We start from the raw sequence: 8,787 nt of genomic DNA on the forward strand, positions 1-8,787 counted from the left end.
AAGGCAATGAGGATGTGTGTGGAAGTGCTGGTGGATAGATCTATTTAAGTTTTTGAATTATCTAAGTTATGCATGTGAACAATGTTGGACCTTTGCTTATGATAATGTTCAGCTAGTATGATATCCTACTCATGTTATGTTGGTACGTTTGACTTCACATGCCATGTTAAGAGAACTAGATGCATATGGTATATGTTATGATATGAAAAAAAAACAATTAATTATATATGTCTTCCGCTGCCATGAATCCATATGCATTAGTATAATTGATGTCTATGTTTTAGTGACGTCCGTCCCTCTAGGTTGCCTTAGTGTTACCTGGAAGGGCGGGCGTTACAAACAAAAACCCTCATAGACATCAGTGGAACAACAACAGTTTTAAACAAAAATCGATGACTTTGAGTATTTTACACCGGTTTTTCCAAAAATCGGTGTCTATGAGCGCAGATTTTCGCTCATAGACATCGATATTTTAGCCGATGTCTATGAGCACCTTTTTTTCGTTAATAGACACCGATTTTAACAGCGGTTTTTTAAAACCCGATGTCTATGAACCAAAATAAAATAATATAATTTTTCCACCAATACTTAGCCAAAATTTGCAACACTTCACTCTCCCCTCTAAACCTAAACCTATATTGCGTCGTCCACCGTATACCGTCGCGACGCCACCACCACTTTCCTCCTCGCCGCTGGCCGTCCGACCATCTCTCTTAGCCTCATCTCCCTCTTCCCCTTCCTAGATCGACGCCCCTTCCTCTCCCGATCAGGATCAAGACACGATGCCCTTGCTTCCCCTTCTTAGTCCATACTTTATCTTTTCCTTTCTACTTCCTCCTGTTTTTGTGTTCGGTTCTACTCCCTTCCCATGAGGCTGCTTTCCTCCCGAAGTTACCCAACCTTGCCACCATCTCCTTTGAGGAAGGCTACACCCAACTGTTCAGAGACTCCAACCTCATGCTTCACGGCGACGGCCGGACTGTTCACCTCTCCCTCGACCAGCGAATAGGTTCTGTTAAAAGATTTTTTTTTAAAAAAAAAGGACATCTTTGAACCTACCTTGTTCTAGGGCCGCAGCACTTCGACGATTGCGTCGTCGACGGCAACGTACGACCTCGGTTGGGCTCCGACGACAGCGAGGAGCTGATGTACATTTTGCATGGCATCGCCATCGCCCTCGGTTCCCGACCCCTGGAGTCTCCTGGGTCTCTCTATGTCACCACCAGGTATCAGTGTCGCACTGCTCACTTTCTTTCTTGGTGTTTCTGTCTGATGCGAATAGCTCCTTGTAGGAGAGTGATTTGGTTGAGTGACGTCGGCAGAGGGAAAGGATACGCGGTGGATTTTCTGTCGTTGTCCCTTCATGCTGTATCGAGGGACCGAGAGGCCTACCCATTTCCTTACATCTATACTCAGGTATTTGGTTTAAGATCGAGTTTCGTGATGTTCTATCTGAAGATAACAGGATTAAAGAACAAAATGTGATATATTTTTTCCCCTTATTCACTGCTTGGTAAACTTGAGTTTGTCACTTTGACTTGAATTTTTTGAGCATTAAACGACCATTTTGTCGATGGCTTCTCTAGTGATTTTCATTTTCCTGCTTATGCATGTTTGTTGGATGCTTGATAAGATTGAGACGGGTGATGAGGATGATGAAGAGGAGTCCGAAGACTAATATTCAGAAATAAATGGTGATTTGGTGTTGTCAAAAATCACTGAAATGAGACTTGTTCCTTCAGATGCTGGAAAATGTATCCTTGCTGTCATGCATGCTTTGTATTGTTTTCATTGGTTGCAACATTTTTATGTATCAAGTATGCATTACTGAATTCCTGTTGTCCGCTTTCTCTTTAATGCAATTATGTGTGTGTTTGTCAAAGTTGCAAAGAATCTAATACACTAGGCAGTTGTCTGCTATGGATTTTGTGATGGCATAAAAATGCTTTCTCATTAATATAACTATATTGTTCTAATTGTCCTGCAAGTTCATTGCATGGATCTGTGACTTATTGATTTCACTTTCTCAGACTTTGATTGTCTTCTTATCAAGTCTTCACAAAGAGATCACAGGTTCTATTTTTCATATGTTTGTTGATTTTAGATCCTCCTTGCATGCTGGTTTTTTCTTACTACTAAATAAACCTAAAAAATAGGGTGGTGCCACTTCATGTAATTGGACAAGGAAAAAGACTGATCATTACTCATTCTTGTGCATTTGGTGTGGATGTCTACATACACTGAGAAGAAAGGCATCTATAGTTGTCCTTTTACTATTATTTTGAATTTGAAAGTTCGTATGCATCACTTTCTTTGTGGCGTGGTGATGTTGCAAATGTAATATTTTTTTTGTGAAAGTTCATGAAATTTTCTTATTTTGTACACAGATTTTACATCGACGACATTCTCTCAATTGGACTCTTGCATTATCTAATATATTTACATTTGATTATGCAGGAACTGGAAGGCAATACTGTGAATTTCAAATGATAACCAATCATAACAGCTTCCAAGGCAAAAGCTTACTGCTTCAGTCAATAGCAGAATATATGTGTCCTACAAGCTATTACCTATTCCGTGTTTCAGCACCAAAAACTTAAATTGTCTAAACTAAATTTATTTCCTTTTGTTATACTAATGCTATTATCCTATGATTATTATCTTATTATGCAGGAATTTTCAAATGATAATCAATCATGAATCCATGTCAAAACCTTCCTTTGATACCACATTAGTGAATAACAGAATTTGTGCATCTCACAACTTATTATCGAGATTTACATGTTACTCACTGTCTTTAGTAACTGAAAGTAAGTTCCCTAACATAAATGCATTTCCTATTGGCACCCTCATACTATCATCTTAGTTAGTGTGTTGCTAATATAACAAGTTCTGTGTGAATACTTGGCCTAGCTAAGCTTCTGCAACTGGGAGATTTCGTAACAACTTCATAAGTTAATGAAATCTTGTGAATCTTCACAAGCTAACCAATCATGATATTAACATTTCACAAAGATAAAAAGATTTCTTTCATTAACACCCATTAATCTATATCCAAATGTGTCCTACAAGCTGTTACCTATTGTGTGTGTTACTAGATTAAAGTCGATGAAACTTCAATATATTGGTACATATAAAGAAATTTTTATTGTTAAACTTTCGACCATCTGGGAAGCATGGCTTTGGTACATATAATCAAATTTTTTTTGTCTTATGAGTATAAGTTTCACTGTGAGTTGAGCTAGATTGCTTTTGTTATTTTGGTGAAGTTTCATTGTGGTTGAGCTATATTGCTGTTACTATATTCACATCCAATGGCTTGAATTGTGATCTTGTTTGTATATCCACTTTGTTTGTGATTAAATTTCAAATGGCATGCATTGTCTACAGGAAGAGAATTGAACCATATTGGCAAAATGCTTTTGATTTATTTTTCTCTTTTAGCTCTTTTAGACTTGAACATCTTGATATCAGTGATATAGGATCTTATACATAAAAAAAAACTACTTCTGTTTATCTGATTTAGTTTGTATTGTCAAGGTACTCTAGTATGTTTGAAAAGGAGGTAAAGATTGCTTGTCTTGTTTGTCGCGACTGTTGTGATTGCAAAGCATGTTCTAGAAGTCTAGCTAAAGATGGTTATAAGGTTTACTTACTTTTAACATGCAAAGTTTTATGAACATTATTTACTCTGAGAATGTTTTGTCACGAAAGTTTCCATTTATGTGATCTTCAGGATCTTGAAATTGTTTAGGAGCATAGGAAGACTGAGTATGTCGATAGTGATGAGATTTGTCTTGTCGATGTGACAACTGTCTACCCTGTTAGTCATGGACAATTGGATTGTCCGACTTGTTCTCCTCTTGGAGCAAAAGAAGACTGGCATAAGGTTAACTTCCTAGCCAATTATTGTTAAGTTAGAGACGGTTCTGTCAACTTTCATACTAGTCTAGAACTTTTATATGCATATGCAATTTGTATCATCTTCAGGAACTGGCAAATGGTCAAAACAAGTTTAATAATAAGGAGCACACATATAGCTTGATATCTGAATTGCTTCCCTTGATAAAAACATATCTATCAGAACAAATTAAATGAGCTGGAAGTAAAGCAAGGGGATCAACGTAAGCTTCAAAACAATTTCCTAGTTTCTTCCTCTAGTTAGATATCCTCTTGATCGATCTATCATCCAGAAGGTGGATTTTCTGGTGTACTTCTTCGAGTATATGAGCCTCACAATGAGCTTGTTAACTGGTATGTCTTCACATCTGTAACACCTCTGAGAATTTCGTAATTTGCTATGTTTTTGAAATCATGGACATAATAACTGAATAATGTGTCCTGACCCTGTTTCTTAGATGGTCATTTGTAAACTTGTGCCTCTATTTTGCTTTAGAAAGTTCTAATTTTTAGGTCATATTCTGTTCTTTGTTATCGTCTCATCATGCATTAAAATGTTCACTTGATTGATATTGTTTTCTTTTCTTGTTTCTCCCTTGGAACCAGTAATTATTACAAGACTTCACTAGTGGATTTTCACAGAAGCTGCTCAAATTGCTCTTACAAACTTTTCTTAGATTGTTGCGAAAAGATAGTAAAGGGAACTGCTTCTCAGACACCTGCAATTGATTCCTCCAAGGCTGGTAGGAGACAGAGGGCAAAGAAGTATGTCATCAGAGAAATTGTTGGGAAAAGACGGAGGCATTCCACAGGCGAGCGACCAGATAACTCATCTTTATCCACCGTTGAGTCTGATAGCAAGGCTAAGAATCATGGAAGCAACATTCCTTGCCCATCCAAGGAATCTGGAGGTTGTGGAAACGGGCTTCTTAAGTTAAGTTGCAGGATACCATTTGTTTGGTCTAAAATGGACTTCTCTTCTCTCTTTCAACTATGATTTTTGGTCTTGGTTTACTAATATATTATTTATGTGTTTTTACAGTTTACAAATCTCAAGTATTCCAGAGTTGAAATTGATGAAGTGCAGTTCGAGTGGGCTGAATGCATGCTAGATTACATTTGAGTAGGAAAGGTATTTGATTTTTGAAAACTTTGGATGATCCATGCATTTGCATGGAATGTAAATTGTGGATACTACCTTGATGTGTACAATATCTATTATACCTTTTGATGTTGTAAAAAGAATATTTGTGTATCTTATGGATACTGTTGTAAGAAAAATATTTATGTAATTTGTGGATACGGACTTGATGTGTACAATATCTATTATCTTTTTATGTTGTAAGAATAATATTTATGTGTTGATTATATGGATATTGACTTGTTTATATAATATCGATTTTTCACTGTTTCGGAAATCGAATCTGTGTCGTTAAACAATACTGAAATTACATCGGTTTTCCACCGTTGCTAAAACCGATGTCATTAACTAATATTACATCAGTTTTACACCGTTGCTGAAACAGTGTCGTTAAGTGATACTACACCGATTTATAACCGATTCGAAAACCGATGTCGTTAAGTGATACTACACCGGTTATAAATCGATGTCTAAAATGGCAGACCTTTTACATCGCCTTCATAGACATCGGTCAATTTTGTAATAGACAGCGGTGGAAAACCGATGTCTATGAGGGGTTTTCTTGTAGTGACCTCCTTTCTATATCTTCACATATCTACTGGACAAAATTATGAATTGTTAGAATGGCTGAAAAGGGAAATTATGAATTGCTGAAACTGCTGTTGGGAGAAAAAAAATGTTGATGGGATTTAAGTTGAAGGCTAATTATATAAAATGAGACCACTTTTCAACTAATCAGGGAAAGAGTTGTAATGGTAAAAGAAGGGAACAAATGGTATCAGTTTTAGAAGTTATATAGAAATGCAGAGCCACAATTGAAATAGTAATGAAATGTAAGCTGAGTTACCTTTGTGCAGAATGGTTTTAGTACAAAATGTTTTTTTAATGGATGAACGAATTTGTTGGTTCCTTTACTATACTAAACATCAAGAGCTATCTTTGAGTTGAATTGGAATAATTGTTAAAGGAAAATGAAGTAATGGATTGTAAAAGCAAAAGAAGTTGTAAGCAAGTAATAGAATTCAGTTTTTGAGTTGAATCAAGTGTGTGCCAAAGTTTTATCAGCAGGCTTCAAATCATTGAGAAACTTAAGTGAAGATCTTGTATTTTCAGTGACAAATGGTGGTTCATGGGTTATTGTTGTGCTCTATTTTTAGCAAGAGAATTCTTTATGTAACATACCTAAATTACTGTTGATTATTTCTATATGTTTGAATTGCAGTGAAGAAGTCTCAAGAAATAAATTTAAGAAATACAATTCGAATCTTGGAATTGTATTGCTGAATCTGGAAATGGTTGTTAAATCTGGATACCTTAGATTGGTTTAGAATTGGATGTAAAAAGCTACTGTGGTGTCAACCTCAAATGGTTTATGCCATAGAGAAGTAAAAACTGCAAGTTCAGTAATCTAAATTCTAGAATAAGTTCATAATCGCTTATGGTCTAGTATCAGTAATTTCTGGAGGTTGCAACTTGATGTTCCTATTTTGGAAATGAGCTACAACAAGTTAGAGTTGTTAAAACCTAAAAATATTTAGAGAATGAATTGATAAGGATCTTATGGAACTAGCTGAAAGGGAATTGGAAATTTTGGAGGCTAATGATGATTAGTTGATAAAGTCCAGAAACTGTATAGAACATTCAAGCAACCTGCAGTTGTTGTGCTAATTGAGTTTTTGAGTGAGCTTATCATTGAGAAATTGAATTCCAACTATTGTTCCTATCTTGTTAAATGCTTATCTATTTTATATAGAGTTTCTAAGATTTTTGGGCTGATAATTTGGTACAAAATAGAAATACAAGTTGAATCTGAAAAATGGAAATCTATTCTACAGAATGTGTTTGGTAACTGACTTTACAGTTATGGGAAGTTTAAATTTGAGATAAATTTCTATGCCCTTTTAATAGATTGTGGGGAAGCTTTTCTGCATATTGAATACAAAAAGAAGTTATAATCTACAGGCAAAACATATTAAAGTAGATTTATGGAACTGCAGATTCTTGGTTGCCTTGGTCGGTTAACATTTTGATAGCATTTTGGCTGATCTCTTGATGAGTTTAATTGTCTGAGACGTACAATATTTTAAGTGTTGGGGAGGTATGTAGGTATGCTAAAATTGTTTCTGAAATATTCCATCCAGTAACAATGCTTTGATGATGAATCACAAATCAGAAAGGAGTTTGAATTTTGTTTTTTGCTGAGAAATAATAGACTTTCCACATTAGTTTGAAGGTTGGATCAATTGAGATATTTATCAGGAATTTAGAGGGTGTTGAGTAGGATGTCATAATTCAGAATTAGATAAGAATCTAAATTTTTGAATCCATCTTCCTGATTGCTTTGAATCTGATTGCCTGGTCTAAAAATTTTGAATTTCTGAAACTCTTTGGAAACAAGTGTTCTTAATTCATATATGCCAATCTGGAATTGTTTACTGTTGGTTGCTACTCGGAATATCATACCAGCTCCCCTGTATAAAAATTTTGCACAAGTCCTGAACCTTTCCTAACAACCTATTGTGTTCTTTAGAAATTAAATTTGGAATCGCAAACAGAACTTAACATTATTGATTCCAAATTCAATTTATCTGTTCTTAAAGGTTTAGACTTGGATCACAAACGATGCTTAACATTCTTAATCCAAATCCACCTATGTTACAAATTTGATTAAATATTTATTTCAGAGATCGACTTCCAGGTTAAACATGGCGAGGCACTAGGCCTTCTTGGTTATGGGAGCATCCACCACTTCCTAGACAAAGCCTTTCAACGAAATTCAATATTTAATCTCCTTATAGTAACCCTAGGTTTAACCATTAAGAACAATCAAATCACAAGATCGAAAAAAATAAAAGAAACACAAATTTGAATCATAAATCCGAAACCTAGAAATGTTAGCCTCTTGTGTTTGGTATTTCAAAATCCGTACAAAGAACACTAGTATGATGCGGAACAAGACAACTAGTTATACCTTTCTTTGTAGCTAATAAACCTCACGATCTTCTATCGTATTCCTCTTCTTATCTCAGACGTCGTGTGGGCGACGATCTACCGAGATGAGAATCCACCCAAGCTTCCTTCTTCTCCAAGCATGTTTCGGCCACAAACAATCTTCAAGAGATGAAGAACTTTTGGCCACCAACCAAGCTCCAAGGGATGCTAAGAAACAAAGCCTCCTATCTCTCCTTCTTCCTTTAACAAGATCCGGCCACCACCAAGTTCCTTGAGATGAAGATGTCGCCGACCACACAAGGAAGAGAATAGGAGAGGAAGAGGAAGAGAGGGTCGGCCACCCAACAAGGAAGAGAGGAATAATAGTAGATATATTGTTATATGGTGAGACACCTCTACCCTCTCTTTTATATTTCTTGGTCTTGACAAATAAGGAAAGTTTTAATTAAAACTTCCTTAATTTCCTTGCCAATGAAAGGAAAATTTAATTAAAAATTCCTTTTCTTGTTTCTATTGGCCGACCACCTCAAATCTTCCAAACAAGGAAAGTTTTAAACACAAAATTAAAACTTCCTAATTTGTTTCCGGAAATTTTTAAAATAAAAATTTCTCTTTAAAAATTCCCTTCATGGTTGGTTATAAAAGGAAACTTTTATAAATTAAAATCTCTCTATTAAAACATGTGGATGATTACAATAAGGAAAGTTTTCTCCAAAATTAAAATCTTCCTTTCAATCTACAAATAAGAAAATATATCAAACCTTTCTCTTAATCTTTTGTAGAAACTATAAAAG

General features: G+C 35.4%; 1 long non-coding RNA gene across 1 annotated transcript; it reads left to right on the forward strand.

Moving 5' to 3' along the window:
* Positions 1 to 1,291: 1,291 nt before the first annotated feature.
* LOC121987373 lies at positions 1,292 to 2,243 on the forward strand. The gene is made up of 3 exons (XR_006113534.1): positions 1,292 to 1,416; positions 1,634 to 2,073; positions 2,157 to 2,243. It is a non-coding gene; the product is annotated as an uncharacterized LOC121987373 (long non-coding RNA).
* Positions 2,244 to 8,787: the final 6,544 nt, after the last annotated feature.

The sequence above is a fragment of the Zingiber officinale genome, chromosome 5B (assembly GCF_018446385.1).
Source record: "Zingiber officinale cultivar Zhangliang chromosome 5B, Zo_v1.1, whole genome shotgun sequence".
Classification (NCBI taxonomy): domain Eukaryota; kingdom Viridiplantae; phylum Streptophyta; class Magnoliopsida; order Zingiberales; family Zingiberaceae; genus Zingiber; species Zingiber officinale.